Below are 16602 nucleotides of genomic sequence, written 5' to 3' on the forward strand. Positions count from 1 at the left end.
ATGCAGGTCACAGACTCTGATTGGCTGAGCTAGGTAATATTTCCAGAGCTTAGCTTCCAAGAGACAAAGACAGGTTAGATTTGATGCTCCTTTTGTTTGATTGAAGTAGAATTCCCTCTCTCACCCGTCATTTGGGTGACCATCATCCTGGTTGCTGGAATAGTCGTGATTTAAGCCTGTCTTTCAGATGTAATGATTAATAGTGTTCTCCTCATTCTAAAATGTATCCAGATTTGGATGATGTTATGCAATGCATGTTTGAGTGTCCCCCCGCCCCCATCCCCCACCTAAATTAATATGTTGAAATCTTAATCACCAACCTGATGGAATTGGGAGGCAGGGCCTTTGGGAGGTGATTAGGTCATGAGAGTAGAGTCCTCATGAAAGAGAATAGTGACCTTATATAAGAAAAAAAAAAAAAAAAAAGAAAGACCTGTGAGACATCTTTTGTTTTCTTCCCCTATGTGAGAAGATAGCCCTTTATGAACCAGGACATGGATTCTTACTAGACACTGAATATGCCAGCGCCTTGATCTTGAACTTCCCAGCCTCCAGAACTGTGAGAAATTAACATTTGTTGTTTAAGCCACCCAGTCTATGGTATGTTGGGGATAACATCCCAAATGGACCAAGTCAGATGAAAAACGGCATGCTTGCCCTACTTATTCTAGGATTTCCCCCCCTATTAAAGGGCGATTAGATACTAGGAAATCAGATTTTATACTCCTTGTGACTCACTGAGATAAGGAGTGCAACCAAGGTGCCTCTCCCCTTTTTGTCACAAAGAAATGGGGATGGAGACATATTTTTCAGTATCACTATCTTTCAAGGTACTTTCAAGTCTAATCCCTTTGAGAAAGGCAAAACATCAATTTGACTAAGTGGAAAAATTGGCTCTCTTCACAGTCCAGTAGTGCACCTCATTTATAGGCACTTTTGTTACCGATGGGCCACAAAAGTAGAGAACATATGGACCACTAGCCTCCCATACAAACCCTTACATAATGAATGTATCACACATGTGTCTACTGTTAAGTAGCCTCATTGATTTGTGTGCGCAAGGCAAGTTTTTCATGGCTGACTACATTTTTATCTAGCTAGAAATAGTAGCTAGAGTGATTTATGGTTTATACTGATGTGAGCTTAGTAGGATCAAAGGATAAAAGGAATTTCTTTCCCTCCAATCGATAATTGGGATGATGGCCAAGATAAACCACTTACCAACACATCTTTAAGTGCCATCTCCTGCCCCTTTCCCAAGTTTTCTAGCCCTTTTCTCTGGGACATTCACTGACTTTTATCACCTGCTTGTCCTCCCTCTCTAGAGGACAAATTCCCTGACAGTCCAGGCAACTTATGTTGGGTACTTTTTGCAGTGGCAGACCATGACTCAATCATATTTGTTTCTCCAGTTGCACTTGACATGGTGCTTTGCTTGTCATAGGCTCTCAAAAGTCATAAATAAACATGAAAATTTTTTTTAAAAAAAAATGGGGCACTTGGGTGGCTCAGTTGGTTGAGTGTCCAACTTCAGCTCAGGTCATGATCTCACGGCTTCTGGGTTTGAGCCCCACGTCGGGCTCTGTGCTGATAGCTCAGAGCCTGGAGCCTGCTTTGGATTCTGTGTCTCCCTCTGTCTCTGCCTCTCCTCTGCTCAGGCTTGTGTGTCTCTCTCTGTCTCAAAAAAATAAATAAACATGAAAAAAATTTTAAAAATCGCTTATTCCACTAGAATTACAACTTCACAACATGCAGTGGCATACACATAAAAAAGGCTCAAAATGTGTGTGGAATGACTGAACATAATTCTGAGAAAATAGAGCCGTTTGGAAATTATATACATTTCTGGATGTAGGGTCCTCAGGAGATTATAAGCCAAGTCCCACCAAGAAATAGATTTAGGAACCTTGGGAAATCTATTCATAGTTTGTGCTGCTAATATAATGCAATAAATGGGGAGGAGAACCATCTTCCTCCTAAAGAAACTTACTAGTTCCTTGGAAGTTACTATTCTGAGTTTATCCTGATGACATTATATCTTATGCATTTTGATTGTCAAAGACCACAAATCATGGTCATTATGACTTATCCTGGTATTTTAGTTCCCTGAGATGAATTTCTTCATCATCATGGAGAAGTAATAGACTGAAAATAGATGCCTCCACAAAGATCATAATAGGTGAGCTCTTTCAAAGGGGAAATTGCTTTTGCTCAAAGAAATGTTCTCACCATTTTACTGCTTTTGATTGTTCTTTCTCACCTTAGTTCACATAGGAAGACATTTTCTTTAATTACCGTAATCAAGTAGGCAGCTTATAGGAAGTGACTCAAAGGAAAAAGGTGTAGACTCCTGTGGGCTGATAACATAGAAGCTGGTGACCACACAGGAAGGCCTTCAACATGGAAAACACAATGTCAGTTTTGTGACAGGATCCCATGGCCAAGTAAAAGTCACTGTATTCCCTTATGTTTACATGAAGTCACTTTCAAGGTAGTGTTTCAATATGGATTACATGTGTGGAATTCACTTATATGTCATTATAGTGTATTGTGTAGTCTTGATGAAATGCACACTCTTGCTAGCTTTGAGCCTGAAGTGAAGAGGTGGGTATTTGTTCATTCACTGAACAAATATATATCGAGTGTCTACTATGTGCAAGGCTTTGTGCTCAGGTCTGGAGATGCAGAATGGAACAAAACAGTGCTCTTGTTCAGTGTTTGCCTATTAGGGTAACGTGGAGGGGCTGGGGTGGAAACAGATAATAAACGAGCGAACAAATAAACATATTATATAAAAATATAACACCAGGCCATTATAAATGCTTTTGAAAACCTGCAACGGGAAGACAAATAAGCACCGCCAGTGAGGTCAGAGATTTTGACTTTTGGGTGATGGGCGTTGAGGAGGGCACCTGTTGGGATGAGCACTGGGCGTTGTATGGAAACCAGTTTGACAATAAATTTCATATTAAAAAAATAAATAAATGGGTGATCAGGAAAGTTGTCCTCAAGAGATATTCTGCGATCAGAGGGCCGATGTAGATTTAGTCAGAGAGAGGCCATGTGGATAAGTGAAAGCAGAGTTTTCTGGATAGAGAAGTCCCTGAACTTGCTGTCCGAAGGGATATCCTCTCCCCAGAGAAGGCAAGGGGCTCCGACAGTGAGGATGGGTGGTAGAAAATGAAGTAAGGTAGCAGCAGAGACCAGACCATGTGGCTCTGTTGGCTTTGATAAGACCCCTGGATTTCAGTCCAAATGTTTACAGTATGTAGATAAGCATGAGATCCCTGAGACACCAACTTCCATGCTATAGCAACTGTCTCTTCTATTCTTCTTTCCTTGTCTCCTTTCCCTTTCCTTTTCAAATGTATCATACTTGAAGTTTTATTTTATATCTGGTTTTTACATAGAAAGGAAAAGGACCCCTTTCCTGTTGAAAATACGTTTGTTGATAATATGACAGCTACTGCACCAAGAATATTTCCATCTGATATTTACAGTTACTTTCTGGGATCTTGCTCAGATTAATTAACTAGTCACAAGGGAGGAGAACTGGGATCCCAGGTTAGGGCTGTTTGGCCAAAAAGTCTCTGCCCCATCCTACTCTGCCCCACTGCCAACTGTGTGTTCCTTGGCTCAAGGATGAAGTGGATTCTTTTACCTGAAAATTCGTGGATGGACTTTACCTTATATTCCAAGCTATAGCAGAGACTCATGTCTTAAAGCCAATGTCTCGCTCTTCAAGCTGTTCCCAGTCCTTGCTGTGCCGTCCTCACTTTCTTTGTTGACTGCCCCGGGCGGGGGGGGGGGGGGGGAGGGCGGATATCTAAAATAAGTGTCTGGAATTGAACCTTCCAGGTTATGGTGACGATAACATCTGTCCGAGAAAGTTAGTTTGGTCTCACAGCTCACATAATTCTCACTCACAGGTGAGAGTGGTGTGGCCAAGAATGTGGCCTCCAATAAGGCAAAAATAAGTGAACTGAACTATTTGGAATTTCAAGGTCTTTATAGCATGTCTGAGGTTCAAGACTAAATGAGTCATCCCTATTTCCTATATGCCTGCCAGTCCCCTTTTTATTTACATATTATGAGAGGAGAACAATATGCTGATACAAACAAAGGAATTGGCACGTTTGGTCTGGGACATGAAAATATTAAAGTCTCACTGTCTTTCTCTCTTGGTTTTTGGTCTCAAAACCTTCTGTTAACAGCGAAGGGGTTCTCACGAAAAGGCACATCTGCAAGAAATGTTTCTTCAATTGCACCTCTTAGAGATGTAATTTGTTTCATGTAAACATTTCCCACAACATGACTGATTAGTATTGAATTGTTCATCTAAAGTGTCTTCTTAAGGACCCTCCTACCTGTGAAACTAAAAGATATATCTCAAAAGTGTGTGGCGTCCAGAATCCAGTCAAGCAGGGTTTAAACCTTTGCTCCCTGACTTACTAGCAGTATTTTCTTGCCTGATTGAGCCATGTCTAAATTCTGTAATCTGTAAGTGGGTACAATCGGTCTCATCATGACACAGCGAGGTATATGTTATTCTGTGAGATCATGTATAACTAAAGTAGTTGGAGTACATTGGAGACCTCACAACTAATAATAATTATATGATGTATAATTATGAGAGTTTAGAAATATAAATATATTGTATTTGTATTGTATAATATATAAATATATTATACTCTCATATAAGTCATTAAAAAGTTATAAGTATAGATATAAATATATTGTACTCTCATATAAATATGAGAGTATGAGTATAATAACTCTCATAATTATACAGGGAGGTATATATTATTCTGTGAGATGATATATATGAAAGTACCTTTTGCATTGGAAAGCCCACAAATAATAATAGTAGACAACACTGTAATGCTGTCCACATGTGACATGTATCGTTATTCTATAAAACCTGTGATTGTCCAAGGGATAATCACTTGGTGATTAAAAAAGAAACTCTAAAATTGTTGCTATTACCCCTTTATTATATTTTTATTTAAAAATTTGTAAATACTTATTTATTTCTGAGAGACAGAGAGAGACAGCATGAGTGGGGGAGGGACTGAGAAAGAGGGAGACCCAGAATCGGAAGCAGGCTGTAGGCTCTGAGCTGTCAGCACAGAGCCCGATGCGGGGCTTGAACTCAGGGACCACGAGATCATGACCTGAGCCCAAGTCGGGCACTTAACCACTGAGCCACCCAGGTGCCCCTTATTATATTTAAAAAAAAATATTTTCATTTCTGACATCAATTATGTGCTTGTCCTTAACACTGACCTAATTAAATAATTACAGAAAAGTCTTGCCAGGTATTACAGAAAAGTCTTGATATGAATTCAAGGTCAAACTGATATGTAGGAAAATTATTTGCTCCTGGAATTAGAATGAATCACTACTTCTTCTCACTCTTAATACAATTAAATATTGGTCATCTACAAATGGCTATCACATGAATATTCGTAGCTGACTAGATGATCAGAGCTTTAGGATATCTAATTTCACAGAATACTGGGCATGTTGTCAGCTCTGAATCACTTAAAGATTCGTTTGTATCCTTGTTAGCTATTATTTGACAGTGGGCCAAAATAATCTATAAACTTTTATAATTATATTTAATTATATGTATATAATTATACGCATATAACTTATAATTGTATCTTATGTAACGTACTGTGTATACCAATAATTGCTTTGCAGACAGGGGTGGATTTGGGGATAGGGGATATGATTCTTGGAAGACACAGACACATTGCAAGTTGTCCGTTGCTCTTCCTCTGCATGTTGTCTACTCCTTATTGTACGTCGGCTGCTATAAAGCACCATATTTTCTCCAGTGTGTGTAGAGATAAGGCTGGGGATCGGAGGCGAGATGTGCAAGATGTGTACAAAACTTCTGTCTAAAATTTATTTTTTGCTGTTTATTTATTTTTGAGACGGAGATAGAGGGCAAGTGGGGGAGGGAAAGAGAGAGAGGGAGACACAGAATCCAAAGTAGGCTCCAGGCTCTGAGCTTTCAGCACAGAGGCCGAGGTGGGGCTCAAACCCACGAACCCCGAGATTGTGACCTGAGCCGAGGTCGGACACTTAACCGACTGAGCCACCCAGATGCCCCATAAAACTGCTGTCTAATTGACAGTTGTCTGGGAACATGAAAGGCCTTAAATCATAGCACAGAGATCGGTTACATTGAAGGGATTTTGTATGTCTTCTAGTTATATGTTCAGAATTTGGGATGTACTGTTCTCTTTTTCTCTCCCAATGATTTGTTTTTAAATATTAAACAGTGTCCATCTGGTCGAAGAGCTAACTTATTCAAGTTTTTTAAGAATAATTTATCTTCAACTGTCTCTCATTTAGTCATATAATCAGCCGACAAATCTTTATGCATTGCCTACTGTATAGACAGTATATGAGACCCTGTTCTACTTTGCAGACACAATTGTGAGTAAATTCACCATGTATGCTTCCTCCTGCCTTTTCTTCTACGTCATATTCATTGTGAGCGGTTAAGAACATCCACACAGGGGGCGACACTTTGAAGTTCTGTGGCGAAAACAACGCGTGACCCCAAAGATAAAAAAAAAAAAAACACACACACACAAAACAGTTTCCTTCCATCTTCCAGAAAAGAGTTCAAGTTCTCCCCCCTATTCTATTTTGTGAAGAGGAAATGGGAGTTTGAATAAATCTTAAGTCTTTTTTTTATTTCCTTCAAAATATGGATATTAAGTGAGAAAAACAAACACAGGACAAAAGCCACAACAATAGCAACAAACAGAACTGGAGTCTTCTGGCTCAACCCAATGATGGTAACCTACAGGAGAGGCAACGATGCTGATTTTTCCATCCATCCCTTCTATTAATAGAAGAAACACAAAGAAGTGGCCATTGCCTGGCTTCCTTTTAGCAATTGTGAACACACATTGAAAGGGAATTGGAGAAGAGAATAATTATCTCCCTAGTTGATTCATGTAAACATGTTTTTTTCCTAATTTTCATATTGACAAAACAAAAGCCATTCCCCCATAAAATTTGAAATTGTTACTAAATTATCTAGATGATCTCTTCTATTCTGTTTTGCTGCTGGCGAATGTTTTCCTTAATGTCCCCAGTAATTGCTATGGCTGTGTTCCAAAGATAAATAGAAATAACGCGGGGCTCATGCATGCTTTTTAATAGCCGTATTCTAAAAAGATCATGTTTTTTTTCCCCAAACAAGTTTCGCAGTGATGCTTTCTATTTTTAATTTGTACTTAACACTCGATTTCAGTTCTCACCATTCATGCGCTCTGTGTTTACTTACCTCACTTCAGACAAGTCTGTTTCCCTTTCTGTTTTATGGAAATCTTCACCATCTGTTCCGATGCTATAATAGCCTTCCGTGAGGTTTAGGTTTACAGCAATACTGACTTATTTGAGGCGGGGTGGGGGGGGGGGCGCAGGGGGCAAAGAAAGTAAAAAAAAAAAAAAATGAACTGTGTTAGTTGCAACTTAATTAATGGAAAACTTTCAGGGCAGTGAAGCATTTTTATTATACACTGTAAAATGAAGCTTGAATTTCCTAAAAATGTATCTATTGCTTTATCTACTATTATTAAGTCCTTGTCTGTTTGCAGGGTGCTTGGTCTTTGAGAGTTTTCCATGGTCATGACTTGCATAAGTGAGGCCAGTGTGGAGAAAGAAGCCTTAAGCCCATGTTTACCTTAATAGGACACCAAATCAACTGAAACGGTGCACCAAGAAAATATATGAAGGGGTACTAAGCACTTGAAAAGATTCTCAATATCATTAGTCAGTGGGGAAATGCAAGTTTAAGCCATAGTGAGATACTCTTTCACACCTATAAGATGGTGATAATAAAAATAAAAATAAAAAAAACCAGACAAGAGTAAATATAGAGAATCAGGAAATCTCACACGTCACTGCTGGAAATGTAAAATGGTTCAGCCCTTTGGAAAAGAGTTTGACAGTTTCTTAAGAAGTTCAACATAAATTTCTCATAGAAGCTAGAATTTCCACTCCTAGGTTTCGACCCAATAGAAATGAGAACTTACGGCCACACAAAAAGCATGTGCATGTATGTTCACAGCAACATTATTCACGACAGGCAAAAACTGGAAACCATTCAAATGTTCATTAACCAGTGAAAGAATAAATAGAATATGATGTTCCCATATCGTGGAATACAGTTTGGAGATAATAAGATAAAATACAGGCCACAACGTGGATGAACCTCGAAAGCATCATGCTAAGTACGAAAGACCACACGCGGTATAACTCCACGTACGCGAAATATGCAGAAAATACAAATAGACAGAGACATGAAAACAAGTGGTTACTTGGGGCTGGGGCAGAAACAAGGATTAACTGTAAAGGGGCAGGGGGATCTCATTGGGGTGATAGAAATGTTCTAAATTAGGATGATAGCGACTGATCTTCAGTTGGGTACATTTACTAAAGATCATTGAGTTGCACACTTCAAATGGGGCTGGGGACCGGAGTGGATCTTCTGTGCAGGTGTTCTAATAGGGTTTCGGTATGGAAAGGGCAGTTGCCCTCCCATCTAGGCAAGAGACTTGCCAAGAGTTAGTCCATTCTGTGTGCTTCTGCCACCTGCTCCCACTATGAAACCTTTATGACCAATAAAAACAGGAAGTAAGCCGTTCCTGGAGCTCGGGTTTTATATTTTCCTGCCCCAAAGGACAACATAAAATCCATGTTAACCTTAGATTTTATATACTTCAGGTGTTCAAAACAGGGTACAGTGTGATGTAGGGAACTTGAAAGGAGGGCGTTTGACCACCACATCCTGAAATCAGGTGTGAGCAGAAAGGAAACAAGACACCTGGTAATTAAAGCAAACCCAAGGCCAGATGAATAATAAATATAGCAGAGAAACGGGGAGGCATCACCAGTGACGACCAGCAGTGGATTTCAGTGTGTATCCCCTCATACTTCATGGAAACTGTATATGTTAACATTCAGACGAAATCTCGAAAACGGAGATCGTTCTTCCTTCTCACTGTGCATTTATTACAGCAGCAACTTCGGAATCACTTTTTTATGATATGTCAGGATTAAAGCTGCGACACCATTCGTTCTCTTTCTTTAATACACATTACTGGGTGTCCATTCTGCAGGACACTCTACTAAGTGGAGGGGTGCAAAGGGGAATTAAATGTCACTGTTCCTTCTACTGATTTTGCGGTTTAGTGATCTAAGTGCGGTTTAGTGAAATCTAAGATACAAGCCAAGCATATACAAAAATAAATAACTGTGATAAAATAGGACAGCAGGGGCGCCTGGGTGGCTCCGTCGGTTAAGCATCTGACTCTTCATTTCAACTCAGTCATGATCTCACAGTTCGTGGGATCGAGCCCCACGTCAGGCTCTGCGCTGAGTATGGAGTCTGCTTGGGATTCTCTCTGTCCCTCTCTCTCTCTCTGCCCCTCCCTCGCTTGCACACTCTCTGTCCCTCGCAAAATAAATAAATGAACGAACATTATAAAAAACAAACAAGCAAACAGGAGAGCAGATGCTAACAGCCAGGAGAGTGGTGAGTGGTAGTTCCTAAATGTCTATCAGTGAAGCGTTCCTGGACTGGTTGCATTGAAATTGTTTGGAAAATAAAATACAGCTTTCCTAGCCCTACTCTAGCCCCTTGCTTCTTAGCGTGGTCTCAGCCTTGGCGTTGGCTAGAAACTTGTTGGAAATGTACGGCTTCCAGCCCCATCCTAGACCCACTGAATCAGAATCTGCATTTTTAGTAAGCTCCCGGGGCCCTCTGTGTGCGTGTCAAAGTTGAGGAAGAGCTAGTCTGAACTATAGAATTAGACACTCCAGGCATGGGATCCTGGGAGCATGTATTTTTGACAGGCTCCCAGAAGATTCTGGGATGTAATCATCCAGGAGCAGGCGGGGCTCACTGGAGACATTGCAGGGGCTCCGTACATAGGTGGGTTGGAGATGGGTCTGGAGGGTAGTGGGTGGAGAGGAGCATGAAAAGAGTTCTGCATAAGCAAATGTGTGAAAGCAGTACTGATTGTTCCCTGGAAAGTGAACTCTTATGTGGTCTCCCCATCCTCTCGGAGCCCGTTTCTGCTTTCCTATAAATGTTTAGATACACACGTGCGTCTTTTTTTCATAACGGAAGAAGTGTTCCTGTTCAGAATTGTGGTAATCCTTTTGTTGCTGGATTCAGTTCCCTCTGTTTCCCTCTAAGACCTTGCCCCAACAATGACCTCCTCCTTTCCATGTCTTCAGCCTTTCCTTCTCTATGGGCTCCTTCCCTTCGGTTATAAACATGAGCAAATTTCTGCCATTCCAAACAAAAGCCACCTTTGACCTCACATGTCCGTCCAGGTACTGCCTATCACTCTCCTACCCTCCACAGCTTTGAGAAAATGAGAACTAAGGTTTTTTGTTTGTTTCCAAAAGAGATACATCCTCCTTATATAAAATTAGAAAATACAATAGGGAAGAAAAGAGAAGGCAGAACCATAATATCAATAGCTGAAGATGATAATAATCAACTTGTGTATATTTCTTACATGTTTCTGTTCATGAAAGTACTTTAAGGGGCACCTGGCTGGCTCAGGCGGTGGAGTGTGGGACCCTTGATCTCGGGGTTGTAGGTTTGAGCCCCACATTGGGTGTAGAGATTACTTAAAAGAATATTCTTTTTTAAAAAGTACTTTAATATTTTTTAAGTTTCTTTATTTATTGACGCAGAGAGAGAGAGACACAGAGAGAGCATGAGAGGGGGAGGGGGAGGGGCAGAGTGAGGGAGAGAGAAAATCCCAAGCAGGCTCCGCCCTGGCAGCCTCGACACGGGCTCGAACTCACAAACCTTGAGTGAGATCATGATCTGAGCCGAAACCAAGAGTCATATGCTTAACTGACTGAGCCACCCAGACACCCCTAAAAAAGTACTCTAAAAGCATAAAATGTACCTTTACTGTTCACACTGTTTCACAAGGTGAATGTTACATTTTTTTTTTTTAATTTTTTTTTTCAACGTTTTTATTTATTTTTGGGACAGAGAGAGACAGAGCATGAACGGGGGAGGGGCAGAGAGAGAGGGAGACACAGAATCGGAAACAGGCTCCAGGCTCTGAGCCATCAGCCCAGAGCCCGACGCGGGGCTCGAACTCGGACGGTGAGATCGTGACCTGGCTGAAGTCGGACGCTTAACCGACTGCGCCACCCAGGCGCCCCTACATTTTTAACACCGTATGCCTCGAAGATCATTCAATGACACTGCATTTTAATTTTCAGGGTTATCCTCAGTGGCCGTATAGTATTCAGTGGTGCAGCTGGATATTATCTTGAACGTATAACACATGTGTTTCTCCCCATGCACACCCTCGACACCCTCTGGCTCCTGCTTATTACAATGCCTTCTCCCAGTGCCCCCGCTCCCCACCGCCACCAAAGGATACGACACATACCAGGGTTAGTATTCTTCACCTGGGTTTTATACTGCAGAAATGAAGACAGAATTTTAAAACAGACTGTCATGGGGCGCCTGGGTGGCTCAGGCAGTTAAGCACCTGACTTCAGCTCAGGTCGTGATCTCGCAGTTTGTGAGTTTGAGCCCCACTTCAGGCTCTGCACTAACTTCTCAGAGCCTGGAGCCTGCTTCGGATTCTGTGTCTCCCTCTCTTTCTGCTCCTCCCTTGCTTGTGCTCTGTCTCTCTCCCTCACACACACACACACACAAATAAGTAAACGTTAAAAAAATTTTTTAGAAATAAAGAAAACAGGCTTTCATGACTCATGGTAGAGGCACTAGAAATATTAGAAAGAAAAGTATTGTGCTCATGGGTGTTTCAGGGGTCTGGAAAGAGTTATGCCACAGCTGTGGGCAGTGTCCAAGGTCACCATGACTAGGATTCACAGGGGTGAGTTAAAAGCAGAGTTGGAAATGATCAGGCTTGTGTTCGGTACCTTTTGAGTTAAACCCAGTGACAAAGGGCACCTGGGTGGCTCAATCGGGTAAGTGTCCGACTTCGGCTCAGGTCATGATCTCACAGTTCGTGGGTTCGAGCCCCATATCAGGCTCTGTGCTGACAGCTCAGAGCCTGGAGCCTGCTTCGATTCTGTATCTCCCTCTCTCTCTGCCCCTCACGTGTTCACACTCTGTCTCTCTCTCTCTCTCTCTCTCTCTCAAAAATAAATAAACAAAAAAAAATTAAAAAAAAAAAACAGTGATAAAAGAGAAGGAGAGACTCTAAATTCTATGATCTGAGAATAGAGGGGAACTGGGATGTGTGTCCCCAAAGTCCCAACGCCACCATGGAGGGCAGAGCAGAAATGGAAGTGAGGTAGAAAGGACCTGGTAAATGTTCTATGGCCCCAAACTGGTTTGGGAGGAGGGAAAGGTTTGCCTGTGCTTTTATAAACGATACGGGTATTAGGTCATCAGGAAAGTTCTGGAGAACTGAAAGAGTCTTGAGCCAAAGGCACCCCAACATGGGGAGTCTGCATGGGGGTCAGCACCCAGACCAGCAGGCGGGTGGGTATCTCAGGAGGTACGGGGTGGGGGAGGGGAGGACTCACAAGCCCAAGACAGGCTGACAGATACATGTGGGAATTGTAGCACAGACAGGTGCCAAGCTGCCTCTCCCTCACCTTTTCGTGGCTCTCTCAGCCGATTTTACTGATGTACTCTGCAGCTTAGAAATTTCCTGACCCCAAGTGGTGGCTTGCAATGGTACCTACTCACTGACAAGGGTCTGCCATCATTTATTTAACTTGTCTTGGAAGTTTTGTTTTGTTTTGTTTTGTTTTGTTTTTCCTCCCAGAAAGTCATTATTATAAGCAATGCATAGCCAGTCATCTTCATTCCCTCTCTCCACCGGGGGCCATCCTTCATTGTTCAACTTGATGTAACCTGTTTTTTGTTCTCTCTATTCTAACAGAACTACTGTTATGAAGGCAATCAATGAACTCCACCTTGTTAAACAAGGTGAACTCACCTTAACTGCTCCATATTTGGCATCAACTCCCTATTTGATGCTGATTTATAGTCCCTTCTTGTGAAACTCTTACCTCTCTTGAATTTCGCAAAATAATTTTTTTTATTTGATTTCCTCTACTTCTCTGGCTTTTCTTTCTTAGTTCACTTCTCTGTCTCCTCTTCCTCCAAAACTCATTTAAACGTTGATGTTTTTCAGGTTATTCTCCTCTTTGTTTCCTTCTTATTTTCCATTTTATTCGTGTGGGTTTTTAGTCAATGTCTCATGTTTGACTCTCTCCTAAATATGGTCACTCCTGAATCTTTATCTCATATCTGAAATTGTCACTACATTGCTTTATTAATATCTTCTTAAGGATGTTCATCCATCCATCCATCCACTCAACTATCCATCCATCCATCCATCCATCCAACCATTCATTCATTTATCCATTTAATATTTATTGAGTACCAACCAAATGCCTGCCAGATACTAGTCTAGGACAAAACAAGTATATCTGTGCTCTGAAACTTTTCACTTTAGTTTGGTGTAATGGAGAGCAAATATATAACAGGAGAAAATTGCATTTTTTTTCAGTCAACAATTCTGAAATCGGGCTCACTATCTTACTCTCCATACCTATGACTCCTCCATCAACTGCCATAGCCATGAGTGGTCTGATTACCCATTGGGTTTTTCATGTTAGAATCAACCTCAATTCCTCTTGCACTTTGCTTTGAAGGCAGGATAGCTTGTGGTTAAGAGTCTGGGCTATACCACCCTACAGACCTTGGTTCAAATTTTGTCACTTGCCAGTGACTTTGGTCAAGTTATTTAACCTCTCTAAGATTTTTTTAAAATTAAAAAAAATCTTACTCCACAGGATTGTTTAAGTGTGTGTGAAATAATAGATAATTATGATCCTTACCTCTATATAAGATAAATGGTAGCTCATTAAAAGGTAGCTCTTGTTTTTTTATTATTATTATTATTTACCTGCACTCTTCAAAATGGCAGCCACAAACCCATACGGCAGTTAAGCACTTGGAATACAGTTTACCAAAATTGAGATGTGCCATAAATTTAAAATATATACTGGATTTCAAAAGAGTAAAAAAAAAAAAAAAAAAAAAAAAAAAGAATGTAAATTGTGTCAGGAAAAGTGTTATATTGATTTTATGTCAAAATGATAGTATTTTTGACTATAGGGTTAAATATTATTAAAATTCATGTGTTTGTCTTGTTAAGTGTGGGTACTAAAAAATGTAAACTCACATATGTACCTATCACTATATTCCTCTCGTACAGTGTTCTCAACATCTCTCAGCACGGTTCCTCTGCTCCACACATCCACGGACAATATCATTTCTCTTCTCTGTTACTGCAGTCGTAGCCTACTGGCCTCTATGTTTCTTCTCCCTCTGAACTTTCAAAGCCACCCTCTACACTGTTGCCTGGTTGATACTTCTAGAATGTTAGAAAACTTTTTCCACAACCTGTAGGTAAGGCCTGGGGAGCATAGTTTCTACCTCTAGACTTTCCTTGGACCCTTTCTCACCTCCTCATGGAATCCCACTGCTCAAAGCTATTCATGCCTCCATGCTTTCGTAAATAGTTTCCTCCTACCTGAAAGCAGGTTTCTCACACTGTCTACCCAAGGAATTCCTCTTTATCCCCAAGAACCGCCTTGTTACCTGTGTAAAGTCTTCCCCACCTCTTCTTTTACGTTTTGTTTGTGAAGCCCTCTCTTTCTCTGTGTCAGTTACTTATTACTCTTTTGGACTTTGGGTTTCTTAAGAACTGGGATTGTAATTTATTAATTGGATTCGCCATATGTGTCGGAACATTTGTAACCCACTAAGTCACCAAAATATTTAAACAAAGGAAGGATAGATTGGGGGCTTATTTTTAGAAAAATGAGCAGGCAAGCCATAAAAACGGCTAAACATTCAGTATTGTCCATTTGTGTATTTCCCCCTTGTATTTGGAAAAAAGAACAATGTCTGAGACATACCGATTGCCTGGGTAAATATAATATCACATCTTTTCCAAAGATGATGGGTGCATTTTGTATCAGAAGTCGTATTTGAATTTACAGCCAAGTTCGATTTTCCATTCCCTAGTTCAGCGAATGGAAACAATTGTAAACGCTATGTATACCCCTTGAAATCGGCAGTTCTTCAATAGAAGCTCTAGAACTTGATCAATTTACTCTTTGGCATGATCCTATCCTCTCTAAATTAAAAAAAAAAAAAAAAAGCAGTAATTCCTTACCCTTGTTGGAAGTTCTGCTCTCGTATGACTTCAAACTGTGAAACTCACATGAGTGACTCTGTCTCTAAGGTCCTGAGGTATGCGCCCTGAGTGTTTGCAAGCCTCTGTGCTTCCGAGGTATGGTCTCCATAGATTGCCTCTTGTCTGACAGAAATCTGGCCTGGGAATTGCCCTTACCACTGGGGAGAGCATTGAAACCACTATCAGGTGCTAATGATTTCTGAACCAGACAAAAACAACTGAGAGACGTGAACACAGATTTCTGGGCTGTCATCCCCTTCCTGGTGATTTATTAACTGGAAGGCACTGCTTGTTTTCAAAGGCGGAGGAGTTAGGCAAGGCCTACCCTCATCTCTGCAAAATCCTAAGATCCTAAAAACAGATATAATAGTATACTGACCTAATTTTCCAGGCGAGGGTTACCCAATAGGTCAGTCAGCTAATTCCACATTTTGATGTACTGTGAAAAAGTATGGTCATTGGATCAAGAAGTCAGCTGGGGGGAGGAGGGGAGTTGGCCTTTAAGGGGAAGACAGATAGCAGATGACATCATCATTGGCAGCGGCCTCGCTTGCCTTCGGGGACCCAACTTTCATAAATTATCACAGATTAATGTTTGTGCAGCACGAGTTGTATAGAGGCAAAGAGATATGATGCACTTTGCAGGAATTACTAGTACTAGGAAAGAATTTGCCACACACAAAAAAAGCTATTTCAGTTCACATGAGTCGAAAATCATGGTACAGATCCACTGAATTTTCAGATGGACTGTTGTGACATAGCAATGCACGGTGTTTTGGATCAGAACGTTATTATTATTAGCATCGCCACTGGTAATTAAATATTGTGTGAATAGATTGGAATGAATAAAATTTCTTTTCCATTTAAGAGTGCTAGTTTCACATTTAACCTCATCGTTACAAACTCTGTGTAAACATAACCTCGCTGGCTGGGTACAACAGGCATCAGCAGACTTTGCCTGTGAAGGGCCACATAATAAATATTTTAGGCACCACAGGCCGTAGAGTCTCGATAGCAGTTGTTCACCTCTGTCCTTGCATCACGAAAGCCATTTCATGTAAATGGAAACATGGCTATGTTCCAATAAAACTTTATTGACAGAGGCAGGAAAACAAACAGGCAGTGGGCTGGGCTCAGCTCACAGCAGGAATTTGCTGACCCCTCTGCTATAGTATATAATACGGTAATATAATATAGTATATCTCCTAGATATACCTTCATTTACCCAACCGTTTTCTTATTGCGGGGCATTTAGATTACTCCCCACATTTCCCTACTCTAAGAAAAATTTTTTCAACAAACATCTCTATGATGAAAACTCTCTCTTGCCTTTCCACAA

At 40.8% G+C, this 16602-nt stretch overlaps 1 long non-coding RNA gene across 1 annotated transcript; it reads right to left on the reverse strand.

Moving 5' to 3' along the window:
- Nucleotides 1-326: 326 nt before the first annotated feature.
- LOC115501755 lies at nucleotides 327-15402 on the reverse strand. The gene is made up of 3 exons (XR_003964898.1): nucleotides 15243-15402; nucleotides 7313-7414; nucleotides 327-398 (listed from the first exon to the last, which is right to left on the reverse strand). It is a non-coding gene; the product is annotated as an uncharacterized LOC115501755 (long non-coding RNA).
- Between the last annotated feature and the right edge of the window lie 1200 nt (nucleotides 15403-16602).

Source organism: Lynx canadensis, chromosome E1 (assembly GCF_007474595.2).
Source record: "Lynx canadensis isolate LIC74 chromosome E1, mLynCan4.pri.v2, whole genome shotgun sequence".
Classification (NCBI taxonomy): Eukaryota; Metazoa; Chordata; class Mammalia; order Carnivora; family Felidae; genus Lynx; species Lynx canadensis.